We start from the raw sequence: 15,880 nt of genomic DNA on the forward strand, positions 1-15,880 counted from the left end.
TGTACACAGTCTAATATCTATCTTCTAGGGGGGAATGAACCATATTGACTCTGGTACTCCTTGTACACAGTCTAATATATATCTATCAGTGGAGGAATGAACCATATTGACTCTGGTACTCCTTGTACACAGTCTAATATCTATCTTCTAGTGGGGGAATGAACCATATTGACTCTGGTACTCCTTGTACACAGTCTAATATCTATCTTCCAATGGGGGAATGAACCATATTGACTCTGGTACTCCTTGTACACAGTCTAATATCTATCTATCAGTGGAGGAATGAACCATATTGACTCTGGTACTCCTTGTACACAGTCTAATATCTATCTTCTAGTGGGGGAATGAACCATATTGACTCTGGTACTCCTTGTACACAGTCTAATATCTATCTATCAGTGGAGGAATGAACCATATTGACTCTGGTACTCCTTGTACACAGTCTAATATCTATCTTCTAGTGGGGGAATGAACCATATTGACTCTGGTACTCCTTGTACACAGTCTAATATCTATCTTCCAATGGGGGAATGAACCATATTGACTCTGGTACTCCTTGTACACAGTCTAATATCTATCTATCAGTGGAGGAATGAACCATATTGACTCTGGTACTCCTTGTACACAGTCTAATATCTATCTTCTAGTGGGGGAATGAACCATATTGACTCTGGTACTCCTTGTACACAGTCTAATATCTATCTTCCAGTGGGGGAATGAACCATATTGACTCTGGTACTCCTTGTACACAGTCTAATATCTATCTTCCAGTGGAGGAATGAACCATATTGACTCTGGTACTCCTTGTACACAGTCTAATATCTATCTTCCAGTGGAGGAATGAAGCATATTGACTCTGGTACTCCTTGTACACAGTCTAATATCTATCTTCTAGGGGGGAATGAACCATATTGACTCTGGTACTCCTTGTACATAGTCTAATATCTATCTTCTAGTGGGGGAATGAACCATATTGACTCTGGTACTCCTTGTACACAGTCTAATATCTATCTTCTAGTGGGGGAATGAACCATATTGACTCTGGTACTCCTTGTACACAGTCTAATATCTATCTTCTAGGGGGGAATGAACCATATAGACTCTGGTACTCCTTGTACACAGTCTAATATCTATCTTCTAGTGGGGGAATGAACCATATTGACTCTGGTACTCCTTGTACACAGTCTAATATCTATCTTCTAGTGGGGGAATGAACCATATTGACTCTGGTCCTCCTTGTACTCAGTCTAATATCTATCTATTAGTGGAGGAATGAACCATATTGACTCTGGTTCTCCTTGTACACAGTCTAATATCTATCTTCCAGTGGAGGAATGAACCATATTGACTCTGGTACTCCTTGTACACAGTCTAATATCTATCTTCTAGGGGGGAATGAACCATAGTGACTCTGGTACTCCTTGTACACAGTCTAATATCTATCTATCAGTGGAGGAATGAACCATATTGACTCTGGTACTCCTTGTACACAGTCTAATATCTATCTTCTAGGGGGGAATGAACCATATTGACTCTGGTACTCCTTGTACACAGTCTAATATCTATCTATCAGTGGAGGAATGAACCATATTGACTCTGGTACTCCTTGTACACAGTCTAATATCTATCTTCCAGTGGAGGAATGAACCATATTGACTCTGGTACTCCTTTAACACAGTCTAATATCTATCTTCTAGGGGGGAATGAACCATATTGACTCTGGTACTCCTTGTACACAGTCTAATATCTATCTATCAGTGGAGGAATGAACCATATTGACTCTGGTCTGGTACTCCTTGTACACAGTCTACTATCTATCTACTAGGGGGGAATGAACCATTGTCACGATCGTGTGGAGGATTGACGGACCAAAACGCAGCTTTAGGAAAATAAGCCATCTCCTTTTTATTGAAGAAGAAGGCAAACGAAACAAACACACTTACGAACTAAACAAAACAAGAAAACGATCGTGAAGCTAAACAACGATGTGCACACACAGGCTACAAACGTATCACATAGACAACTACTCACCACAAACCCATATACTACACCCAACAACCCCTTTACCATAGAATCACCCAAAACCAACAAAACACAAACATTCCCCATGTCACACCCTGACCTAACTAAAATAATAAAGAAAACAAAGAATACTAAGGCCAGGGTGTGACATAACCCCCCCCCTTAAGGTGCGAACTCCGGGCGCACCATTACACAGTCTAGGGGAGGGTCTGGGTGGGCTTCCATCCACGGTGGCGGCTCCGGCTCTGGTTGTGGTCCCCACGTCACCACAGTCCCTAACCGCCTCCTTAGCTTCCTCCAAATGACCCCCCTCCACATTAACCCCACTGCATTAAGGGGCAGTTCCGGACTAAGGGGCAGCTCCGGACTAAGGGGCAGTACCAGGGTAAGGGGCAGTACCAGGGTAAGGGGCAGTACCAGGGTAAGGGGCAGTACCAGGGTAAGGGGCAGTACCAGGGTCAGGGGCAGCTCCGAACTAAGGGGCAGTACCAGGGTAAGGGACAGCACCAGGATAAGGGGCAGCACCAGGATAAGGGGCATCTCCGGACTGAGGAACGGCAGCTCCAGACTGAGGGACTGCAGCTCCGGACCGAGGGACGGCCCATGGCTGGCTGACGGATCTGGCTGCTCCTGGCTAGCTGACGGATCTGGCTGCTCATGGCTAGCTGACGGATCTGGCTGCTCATGGCTAGCTGACGGATCTGGCTGCTCATGGCTAGCTGACGGATCTGGCTGCTCATGGCTAGCTGACGGATCTGGCTGCTCATGGCTAGCTGACGGATCTGGCTGCTCATGGCTAGCTGACGGATCTGGCTGCTCATGGCTGGCTGACGGATCTGGCTGCTCATGGCTGGCTGACGGATCTGGCTGCTCATGGCTGGCTGACGGATCTGGCTGCTCATGGCTGGCTGACGGATCTGGCTGCTCATGGCTAGCTGACGGATCTGGCTGCTCATGGCTAGCTGACGGATCTGGCTGCTCATGGCTAGCTGACGGATCTGGTTGCTCATGGCTAGCTGACGGATCTGGCTGCTCATGGCTAGCTGACGGATCTGGCTGCTCATGGCTAGCTGACGGATCTGGCTGCTCATGGCTGGCTGACGGATCTGGCTGCTCATGGCTGGCTGACGGATCTGGCTGCTCATGGCTAGCTGACGGATCTGGCTGCTCATGGCTAGCTGACGGATCTGGCTGCTCATGGCTAGCTGACGGATCTGGCTGCTCATGGCTAGCTGACGGATCTGGCTGCTCATGGCTAGCTGACGGATCTGGCTGCTCATGGCTAGCTGACGGATCTGGCTGCTCATGGCTGGCTGACGGATCTGGCTGCTCAGGGCTGGCTGACTGATCTGGCTGCTCCTGTCTGATTGGCGGCTCTGGCTGATCCTGTCTGGTTGGCGGCTCTGGCAGATCCTGTCTGGTTGGCGGCTCTGGCAGATCCTGTCTGGTTGGCGGCTCTGGCAGATCCTGTCTGACGGACGGCTCTAGCGGCTCCTGTCTGTCTGGCGGCTCTAGCGGCTCCTGTCTGGCGGACGGCTCAGTAGGCTCATGGCAGACGGGCGGCTTTGCAGGCTCATGGCAGACGGGCGGCTTTGCAGGCTCATGGCAGACGGATGGCTCAGATGGCGCTGGGGAGACGGATGGCTCAGATGGCGCTGGGGAGACGGATGGCTCAGATGGCGCTGGGGAGACGGATGGCTCAGATGGCGCTTGGCAGACGGGCAGTTCAGTCATCGCTGTGCAGACGGCAGACTCCTGCCGGCTGAGGCGCACTGTAGGCCTGGTGCGTGGTGCCGGGACTGGTGGCACCGGACTGGGGACACGCATCTCAGGGCTAGTGCGGGGAGCAGCAACAGGACGCACAGGACTCTGGGGAGACACAGGAGGCTTGGTGCGTGGTTTAGGCACTGGTGGTAAAGGGCTGGAGACACGCACCATATAGCTAGTGCGTGGAGGAGGCACTGGTGGTACTGGGTTGGGGCGGGGAGGTGGCACCGGAAATACCGGACCGTGCAGGCGTACTGGCTCCCTTGAACGCCGAGCCTGCCCAACCCTACCTGGTTGTATGCTCCCCGTCGCCTGACCAGTGCGGGGAGGTGGAATAACCCGCACCGGCCTATGTAGGCGAACCGGGGACACCATGCGTAAGGCTGGTGCCATGTACGCCGGCCCGAGGAGACGCACTGGTGACCAGATGCGTTGGGCCGGCTTCATGACATACGGCTCAACGCTCAGTCTAGCCCGGCCGATACGTGGAGCTGAAATGTACCGAACCGGGCTATGCACGCGTACAGGAGACACCGTGCGCTCTACTGCGTAACACGGTGTCTGCCCGTACTCTCGCTCTCCACGGTAAGTACAGGGAGTAGGCGCAGGTTTCCTACCTGACTTCGCCACACTCCCTTTAAGGCCCCCCCCAAGAAATTTTGGGGTTGTACTCACGGGCTTCCAGCCTTGTCTCCGTGCTGCCTCCTCATATCGCCTCCTCTCGGCTTTAGCTGCCTCCAGCTCTTCACGAGGAAGGCGATATTCTCCCGGTTGTGCCCACGGCCCCTTACCATCCAGTATCTCCTCCCATGTCCACGAATCCTGTGTAGGTGGGTCCTGTTGCCGCTTTCCATGCCGCTTGGTCCTGTATTGGTGAGTAGTTCTGTCACGATCGTGTGGAGGATTGACGGACCAAAACGCAGCTTTAGGAAAATAAGCCATCTCCTTTTTATTGAAGAAGAAGGCAAACGAAACAAACACACTTACGAACTAAACAAAACAAGAAAACGATCGTGAAGCTAAACAACGATGTGCACACACAGGCTACAAACGTATCACATAGACAACTACTCACCACAAACCCATATACTACACCCAACAACCCCTTTACCATAGAATCACCCAAAACCAACAAAACACAAACATTCCCCATGTCACACCCTGACCTAACTAAAATAATAAAGAAAACAAAGAATACTAAGGCCAGGGTGTGACAACCATATTGACTCTGGTACTCCTTGTACACAGTCTAATATCTATCTTCTAGTGGGGGAATGAACCATATTGACTCTGGTACTCCTTGTACAGAGTCTAATATCTATCTTCCAGTGGAGGAATGAACCATATTGACTCTGGTCTGGTACTCCTTGTACACAGTCTAATATCTATCAGTGGAGGAATGAACCATATTGACTCTGGTACTCCTTGTACACAGTCTAATATCTATCTTCCAGTGGGGGAATGAACCATATTGACTCTGGTACTCCTTGTACACAGTCTAATATCTATCTTCTAGGGGGGAATGAACCATATTGACTCTGGTACTCCTTGTACACAGTCTAATATCTATCTATCAGTGGAGGAATGAACCATATTGACTCTGGTACTCCTTGTACACAGTCTAATATCTATCTTCCAGTGGAGGAATGAACCATATTGACTCTGGTACTCCTTGTACACAGTCTAATATCTATCTTCCAGTGGAGGAATGAACCATATTGACTCTGGTACTCCTTGTACACAGTCTAATATCTATCTATCAGTGGAGGAATGAACCATATTGACTCTGGTACTCCTTGTACACATTCTAATATCTATCTTCCAGTGGAGGAATGAACCATATTGACTCTGGTACTCCTTGTACACATTCTAATATCTATCTTCTAGGGGGGAATGAACCATATTGACTCTGGTACTCCTTGTACACAGTCTAATATCTATCTATCAGTGGAGTAATGAACCATATTGACTCTGGTCTGGTACTCCTTGTACACAGTCTACTATCTATCTTCTAGGGGGGAATGAACCATATTGACTCTGGTACTCCTTGTACACAGTCTAATATCTATCTTGTAGTGGAGGAATGAACCATATTGACTCTGGTACTCCTTGTACACAGCCTAATATCTATCTTCTAGTGGGGAATGAACCATATTGACTCTGGTACTCCTTGTACACAGTCTAATATCTATCTATCAGTGGAGGAATGAACCATATTGACTCTGGTCTGGTACTCCTTGTACACAGTCTACTATCTATCTTCTAGGGGGGAATGAACCATATTGACTCTGGTACTCCTTGTACACAGTCTAATATCTATCTTGTAGTGGAGGAATGAACCATATTGACTCTGGTACTCCTTGTACACAGCCTAATATCTATCTTCTAGTGGGGAATGAACCATATTGACTCTGGTACTCCTTGTACACAGTCTAATATCTATCTTCCAGTGGAGGAATGAACCATATTGACTCTGGTACTCCTTGTACACAGTCTAATATCTATCTTCTAGTGGGGGAATGAACCATATTGACTCTGGTACTCCTTGTACACAGTCTAATATCTATCTATCAGTGGAGGAATGAACCATATTGACTCTGGTACTCCTTGTACACAGTCTAATATCTATCTTCTAGGGGGGAATGAACCATATTGACTCTGGTACTCCTTGTACACAGTCTAATATCTATCTTCTAGGGGGGAATGAACCATATTGACTCTGGTCTGGTACTCCTTGTACACAGTCTAATATCTATCTTCTAGTGGGGGAATGAACCACATTGACTCTGGTACTCCTTGTACACAGTCTAATATCTATCTATCAGTGGAGGAATGAACCATATTGACTCTGGTACTCCTTGTACACAGTCTAATATCTATCTTCCAGTGGAGGAATGAACCATATTGACTCTGGTACTCCTTGTACACAGTCTAATATCTATCTTCTAGGGGGGAATGAACCATATTGACTCTGGTACTCCTTGTACACAGTCTAATATCTATCTTCTAGGGGGGAATGAACCATATTGACTCTGGTACTCCTTGTACACAGTCTAATATCTATCTTCCAGTGGAGGAATGAACCATATTGACTCTGGTACTCCTTGTACACAGTCTAATATCTATCTTCTAGTGGGGGAATGAACCATATTGACTCTGGTACTCCTTGTACACAGTCTAATATCTATCTATCAGTGGAGGAATGAACCATATTGACTCTGGTACTCCTTGTACACAGTCTAATATCTATCTTCTAGGGGGGAATGAACCATATTGACTCTGGTACTCCTTGTACACAGTCTAATATCTATCTTCTAGGGGGGAATGAACCATATTGACTCTGGTCTGGTACTCCTTGTACACAGTCTAATATCTATCTTCTAGTGGGGGAATGAACCACATTGACTCTGGTACTCCTTGTACACAGTCTAATATCTATCTATCAGTGGAGGAATGAACCATATTGACTCTGGTACTCCTTGTACACAGTCTAATATCTATCTTCCAGTGGAGGAATGAACCATATTGACTCTGGTACTCCTTGTACACAGTCTAATATCTATCTTCTAGGGGGGAATGAACCATATTGACTCTGGTACTCCTTGTACACAGTCTAATATCTATCTTCTAGGGGGGAATGAACCATATTGACTCTGGTACTCCTTGTACACAGTCTAATATCTATCTTCCAGTGGAGGAATGAACCATATTGACTCTGGTACTCCTTGTACACAGTCTAATATCTATCTTCTAGTGGGGGAATGAACCATATTGACTCTGGTACTCCTTGTACACAGTCTAATATCTATCTATCAGTGGAGGAATGAACCATATTGACTCTGGTACTCCTTGTACACAGTCTAATATCTATCTTCCAGTGGAGGAATGAACCATATTGACTCTGGTACTCCTTGTACACAGTCTAATATCTATCTTCTAGGGGGGAATGAACCATATTGACTCTGGTACTCCTTGTACACAGTCTAATATCTATCTTCCAGTGGAGGAATTAACCATATTGACTCTGGTACTCCTTGTACACAGTCTAATATCTATCTTCCAGTGGAGGAATGAACCATATTGACTCTGGTACTCCTTGTACACAGTCTAATATCTATCTATCAGCCTAATTAATGTTTTTAATATGTTACTTGTTCCTTTTATTATTTAGAACATATTTTTGTATTTTGTTTTTGTCATTTCACTGTAATGTCTACACCTGTTGTATTCAGCACGTGACCAATACAATTTGATTTGAATGGTCCAGGGATTCTAACCTGAATACACACTGTTTCAATACTGACCTCTGCTGGTTAAAGTTCCTATGACAGGTATTATTATTACAGCTGCTCCACGTTGAGCCTGTTATTTTGAAGCCTTCACTGTAAAGTCTGATCTCAGAGTCGTAACTTCTGACTCCGTTTACAATGTACCAGAAGTTCAGTTTGCTCCGTATCACACATAAGTCTGAACAGAACAAATCATATCATATCAAATCAAATTGTATTTGTCACATGCTTCGTTAACAGCAGGTGTAGACTAACAGTGAAGTGCTTACTTACACACAATACAACAGAGACCCTTCATATCACACATATGACTGAACAGAACACACACTGCAACAGAACACACACTGCAACAGAACACCCACTGCAACAGAACACCCACTGCAACAGAACACACACTACAACAGAACACACACTACAACAGAACACCCACTGCAACAGAACACCCACTGCAACAGAACACATGCTACAACAGAACACATACTGCAACAGAACACACACTGCAACAGAACACCCACTGCAACAGAACACCCACTGCAACAGAACACACACTACAACAGAACACCCACTACAACAGAACACACACTGCAACAGAACACATACTACAACAGAACACCCACTGCAACAGAACACCCACTGCAACAGAACACCCACTACAACAGAACACCCACTGCAACAGAACACCCACTACAACAGAACACCCACTGCAACAGAACACCCACTGCAACAGAACACCCACTGCAACAGAACATACACTACAACAGAACACCCACTGCAACAGAACACACACTGCAACAGAACACACACTGCAACAGAACACCCACTACAACAGAACACACACTGCAAAAGAACACCCACTGAAACAGAACACCCACTGCAACAGAACACCCACTACAACAGAACACCCACTGCAACAGAACACACACTGCAACAGAACACACACTACAACAGAACACCCACTACAACAGAACACCCACTACAACAGAACACACACTGCAACAGAACACCCACTGCAACAGAACACCCACTGCAACAGAACACCCACTACAACAGAACACACACTGCAAAAGAACATTCACTGCAACAGAACACCCACTGCAACAGAACACCCACTACAACAGAACACCCACTGCAACAGAACACACACTGCAACAGAACACACACTACAACAGAACACCCACTACAACAGAACACACACTGCAACAGAACACCCACTGCAACAGAACACCCACTGCAACAGAACACACACTGCAAAAGAACATTCACTGCAACAGAACACCCACTGCAACAGAACACACACTGCAACAGAACACCCACTGCAACAGAACACACACTGCAACAGAACACCCACTGCAACAGAACACCCACTGCAACAGAACACCCACTGCAACAGAACACACACTAGAACAGAATGAGCCAGTGCCACAGGGCTCTAAGATACCATCTATACTTATGACACTGTCATAGTCATGAATGAGACGCATGAACACAGCAGCCTATGTGATTATAATGTAGTTGGGGGGACGCCAGTGTCAGTGTTCCTCTGAGCTCTCTTGCAGGAAGTAGACCAGAGGTTCTGGCTGATAAGTGTCATGCTTCTCTTGCTGTGTTCAAGGGATTCACTGATACAATGAATGCTCCCCGACAGCTTTGTTTGTGTGAAGAGATGCAAATTAACACCATCATTTGTTTTATGAGAGTGTGGGTTTGTGTGAGTGTACGCAATGCTTTCGTGTGTGTGTGTGTGTGTGTGTGTGTGTGTGTGTGTGTGTGTGTGTGTGTGTGTGTGTGTGTGTGTGTGTGTGTGTGTGTGTGTGTGTGTGTGTGTGTGTGTGTGTGTGTGTGATGGAGAGTTAGTGATACTAATGTTCAGTAGTTTTCAGGAGCTCCAGATGGCCCTCCGTTAATAGCCGTAGTAAATCAGAGAGAGAGTGCTGATCTGGACCATGGGGCAGCCTGGTCTCATGGACTAGACGTAACATAGTAGAAGTAGATCAGGGACACTCAAATTAGTATGATATGTTACGGTTGGTATGGTTACATAAGACAGAAGGTATAGCGTGAACCTCTAGCAACCCAAAGGTTGTGTGTTCAAATCTTATCTTGGACAATTTTAGCATTTTAGCTAATTAGCTACTTTGCAACTACTTAGCATGTTAGCTAACCCTTCCCCTAACCCTAACCTTAACCTTTTATTCTAACTCCTAACCCTAACCTTAAGCCCTAACCCCTAGCCTAGTTAACGTTAACCACAAAAAAATAGAATTTGTAACAATGTACTAATTGCAATTTGTAACATATCCTACGAATTGTAATTCGTAACATATCATATGAAATGGATGATGGTATCCACAAATTAGAAACCCAGTCTAATATCCCAAACAGCAAGCAATGCAGGAGTAGAAGCACTGTGGCTAGGAAACACGCCCTAGAAAGCAGGAACCTAGAAAGAAACCTAGAGAGGAACCAGGCTCTGAAGGGTGGCCAGTCCTCTTCTGGCTCGGCCGGTTGGAGATAAGACTACATGGCAAATAAGGCCAGATCGTTCTTCAAGATGTTCAAACGTTTATAGATGAAATAAAATAATAAAATAATAATCACAGTGGTTGTAGAGGGTGCAACAGGTCAGCACCTCAGTGGACAAGACAGCAGGTGCGGTAGAGAATGTAACATATCATACTTAATGGAGGGAGACAGATTTATATTTACTATGTCACGTCCAGGCTGGATGGGGCTGCTGGCTACTGCAGTATGGAGCCTCATATCAAGGTGAGAGTGAATCTAAGCCATTACATGAGATGAGAGCAGGCTGGAAGGGACAGAATGGTCAGAGAAACATCCCTGGTTGTGACTGTAATGGATGGGATGCGTTTGGGATTGAATTCAGAACAAAATGAAAACTAGAACAAGATGGAGAAACAGTGACTGTCGAGGTTTCAGTCCTCTCCCTTTCCAATATGTTGAAGTGGTGTTTTCAGTCCTCTCCCTCTCCAATATGTTGAAGTGGTGTTTTCAGTCCTCTCCCTTTCCAATATGTTGAAGTGGTGTTTTCAGTCCTCTCCCTTTTCAATATGTTGAAGTGGTGTTTTCAGTCCTCTCCCTCTCCAATATGTTGAAGTGGTGTTTTCAGTCCTCTCCCTTTCCAATATGTTGAAGTGGTGTTTTCAGTCCTCTCCCTTTCCAATATGTTGAAGTGGTGTTTTCAGTCCTCTCCCTCTCCAATATGTTGAAGTGGTGTTTTCAGTCCTCTCTCTTTCCAATATGTTGAAGTGGTGTTTTCAGTCCTCTCCCTTTCCAATGTGTTGAAGTGGTGTTTTCAGTATTCTCCCTCTCCAATATGTTGAAGTGGTGTTTTCAGTCATCTCCCTCTCCAATATGTTGAAGTGGTGTTTTCAGTACTCTCCCTTTCAAATTTGTTGAAGTGGTGTTTTCAGTATTCTCCCTCTCCAATATGTTGAAGTGGTGTTTTCAGTCATCTCCCTCTCCAATATGTTGAAGTGGTGTTTTCAGTCCTCTCCCTTTCCAATATGTTGAAGCGGTGTTTTCAGTCCTCTCCATTTCCAATATGTTGAAGTTGTGTTTTTAGTCCTCTCTCTCTCCAAAATGTTGAAGTGGTGTTTTCAGCCCTCTCCCTCTCCAATATGTTGAAGTGGTGTTTTCAGTCTTCTCCCTCTCCAATATGTTGAAGTGGTGTTTTCAGTATTCTCCCTCTCCAATATGTTGAAGTGGTGTTTTCAGTCCTCTCCCTCTCCAATATGTTGAAGTGGTGTTTTCAGTCCTCTCCCTCTCCAATATGTTGAAGTGGTGTTTTCAGTCCTCTCCCTCTCCAATATGTTGAAGTGGTGTTTTCAGTCCTCTCCCTCTCAATATGTTGAAGTTGTGTCTTCAGTCCTCTCCCTCTCCAATATGTTGAAGTGGTGTTTTCAGTCCTCTCCCTCTACAATATGTTGAAGTGGTGTTTTCAGTCCTCTCCCTCTCCAATATGTTGAAGTAGTGTTTTCAGTCCTCTCCCTCTACAATATGTTGAAGTGGTGTTTTCAGTCCTCTCCCTCTACAATGTGTTGAAGTGGTGTTTTCAGTCCTCTCCCTCTCCAATATGTTGAAGTAGTGTTTTCAGTCCTCTCCCTTTCCAATATGTTGAAGTGGTGTTTTCAGTCCTCTCCCTTTCCAATGTGTTGAAGTGGTGTTTTCAGTATTCTCCCTCTCCAATATGTTGAAGTGGTGTTTTCAGTCATCTCCCTCTCCAATATGTTGAAGTGGTGTTTTCAGTACTCTCCCTTTCAAATTTGTTGAAGTGGTGTTTTCAGTCCTCTCCCTTTCCAATATGTTGAAGTGGTGTTTTCAGTCCTCTCCCTTTTCAATATGTTGAAGTGGTGTTTTCAGTCCTCTCCCTCTCCAATATGTTGAAGTGGTGTTTTCAGTCCTCTCCCTTTCCAATATGTTGAAGTGGTGTTTTCAGTCCTCTCCCTTTCCAATATGTTGAAGTGGTGTTTTCAGTCCTCTCCCTCTCCAATATGTTGAAGTGGTGTTTTCAGTCCTCTCTCTTTCCAATATGTTGAAGTGGTGTTTTCAGTCCTCTCCCTTTCCAATGTGTTGAAGTGGTGTTTTCAGTATTCTCCCTCTCCAATATGTTGAAGTGGTGTTTTCAGTCATCTCCCTCTCCAATATGTTGAAGTGGTGTTTTCAGTACTCTCCCTTTCAAATTTGTTGAAGTGGTGTTTTCAGTATTCTCCCTCTCCAATATGTTGAAGTGGTGTTTTCAGTCATCTCCCTCTCCAATATGTTGAAGTGGTGTTTTCAGTCCTCTCCCTTTCCAATATGTTGAAGCGGTGTTTTCAGTCCTCTCCATTTCCAATATGTTGAAGTTGTGTTTTTAGTCCTCTCTCTCTCCAAAATGTTGAAGTGGTGTTTTCAGCCCTCTCCCTCTCCAATATGTTGAAGTGGTGTTTTCAGTCTTCTCCCTTTCCAATGTGTTAAAGTGGTGTATTCAGTAGTCTCCCTTTCAAATTTGTTGAAGTGGTGTTTTCAGTATTCTCCCTCTCCAATATGTTGAAGTGGTGTTTTCAGTCCTCTCCCTCTCCAATATGTTGAAGTGGTGTTTTCAGTCCTCTCCCTCTCTAATATGTTGAAGTGGTGTTTTCAGTCCTCTCCCTTTACAATATGTTGAAGTGGTGCCTTCAGTCCTCTCCCTCTCTAATATGTTGAAGTGGTGTTTTCAGTCCTCTCCCTCTACAATATGTTGAAGTGGTGTTTTCAGTCCTCTCCCTCTCCAAAATGTTGAAGTGGTGTTTTCAGTCCTCTCCCTCTCCAAAATGTTGAAGTGGTGTTTTCAGTCCTCTCCCTCTACAATATGTTGAAGTGGTGTTTTCAGTCCTCTCCCTCTCCAAAATGTTGAAGTGGTGTTTTCAGTCCTCTCCCTCTCCAAAATGTTGAAGTGGTGTTTTCAGTCCTCTCCCTCTACAATATGTTGAAGTGGTGTTTTCAGTCCTCTCCCTCTACAATATGTTGAAGTGGTGTTTTCAGTCCTCTCCCTCTCCAAAATGTTGAAGTGGTGTTTTCAGTCCTCTCCCTCTCCAAAATGTTGAAGTGGTGTTTTCAGTCCTCTCCCTCTACAATATGTTGAAGTGGTGTTTTCAGTCCTCTCCCTCTCCAAAATGTTGAAGTGGTGTTTTCAGTCCTCTCCCTCTCCAAAATGTTGAAGTGGTGTTTTCAGTCCTGTAGAGGACGGTTAGATAAAAATGGCAAGCCTGTTCCTCTGAGAACAGATTTCAGTGTGGATGTAAAGATATGGTATATAGAAGGTGTGGGTCGATGGCAACATTGCACAGTCCATTCATTCTTGTTCTCTCTCTCTCTCTCTCTCTCTCTCTCTCTCTCCTCTCTCTCTCTCTCTCTCTCTCTCTCTCTCTCTCTCTCTCTCTCTCTCTCTCTCTCTCTCTCTCTCTCTCTCTCTCTCTCTCTCTCTCTCTCTCTCTCTCTCTCTCTCTCTCTCTCTCTCTCTCTCTGTTGCTGTATGTCCCTCTCTCCTCTTTCTCTCTCTCTGTCCCTCTCAATTCAATTCAATTCAAGGGGCTTTATTGGCATGGGAAACATGTGTTAACATTGCCAAAGCAAGTGAGGTAGATAATATTCAAAAGTGGAATAAACAATCAAAATTAACAGTAAACATTACACATACAGAAGTTTAAAAACAATAAAGACATTACAAATGTCATATTATATATATATATATATATATATATATTATATATATATATATATATATATATATATATATATATACAGTGTTGTAACAATGTACAAATGGTTAAAGTAGCATAAATATGGGTTGTATTTACAATGGTGTTTGTTCTTCACTGGTTGCCCTTTTCTTGTGGCAACAGGTCACAAATCTTGCTGCTGTGATGGAACACTGTGGTATTTCTCCCAGTAGAAATGGGAGTTTATCAAAATTGGATTTGTTTTCGAACTCTTTGTGGATCTGTGTAATCTGAGGGAAATATGTCTCTCTAATATGGTCATACATTGGGCAGGAGGTTAGGAAGTGCAGCTCAGTTTCCACCTCATTTTGTGGGTAGTGTTCACATAGCCTGTCTTCTCTTGAGAGCCATGTCTGCCTACGGCGGCCTTTCTTAATAGCAAGGCTATGCTCACTGAGTCTGTATATAGTCAAAGCTTTCCTTAAGTTTGGGTCAGTCACAGTGGTCAGGTACTCTGCCACTGTGTACTCTCTGTTTAGGGCCAAATAGCATTCTAGTTTGCTCAGTTTTTTTGTTAATTCTTTCCAATGTGTCAAGTAATTATCTTTTTGTTTTCTCATGATTTGGTTGGGTCTAATTGTCCTGGGGCTCTGTGGGGTGTGTTTGTGAACAGAGCCCTAGGACCAGCTTGCTTAGGGGACTCTTCTCCAGGTTCATCTCTCTGTAGGTGATGGCTTTGTTATGGAAGGTTTGGGAATCGCGTCTGTCTGTCTGTCTGTCTGTCTGTCTGTCTGTCTGTCTGTCCCCCTCTCTCTCTCTCTCTCTCTCTCTGTCCCTCTCTCACTCTCTCTCTCTCTCTGTCCCTCTCTCCCTCTCTCTTTCTCTGTCTTTCTCTGTCCCTCTCTCTCTCTCTGTCTCTCTCTGCCCCCCCCCTCTCTCTCTCGCTCTCCCCCTTTCTCTATCCCTCCCTCTCCCCTCTCCTCTTCTCTCTCCATGAATCATTCTACTCCATAGTCACGTAAGAGTCTCTGTTCAGTATGTGGCTCACTGTCCCTCATGTGTCTTAGTGGCTGTGTGTTCTGCTAGGTCCTGCACACATTAACCTTCAACCTCCCTTCCCTTCAGCCCTGCTTATTCTCTCCTGTGGCTCGTCATTGGAGGCCAGCAGTGGGGGCTGTGTGCCGTGTAGTAGGAGAGTATGGAGATGGTTTCCCTTTGTGGCCCTGCGGGGAACATGGGGCGTGTCCTGGTGTCTGACTCTCTCTGAATGCCAACCATAACTCACGATCAATCACCAGCATCTGTACTGGGGTTATGCATAGTATATTGATAGATAGACAATTTCAGTGATACTACGCTCTGCGGAGTGTACAGGACTAACTCTCTGCTGGTCAAATGTCACACTGCGGAAAAACAGAATGTAGTAGAATGAACAATTCCTGGCTTCATTTGACACCTTACATCTGTATTGCATGGGATGCCAGCTTTAGCTGTTAGCTCTGAATGTACATGCTACAGAGTCAGACAGAGATCCAAATTTGAGAGAGTCTTTGGAAAAAGCCTGTCACCACCGTGTCGTGTCTGCCAGTTTGTAGCTGGCTAAAT

This window comes from Salvelinus fontinalis, chromosome 33 (genome assembly GCF_029448725.1).
Source record: "Salvelinus fontinalis isolate EN_2023a chromosome 33, ASM2944872v1, whole genome shotgun sequence".
NCBI lineage: Eukaryota > Metazoa > Chordata > Actinopteri > Salmoniformes > Salmonidae > Salvelinus > Salvelinus fontinalis.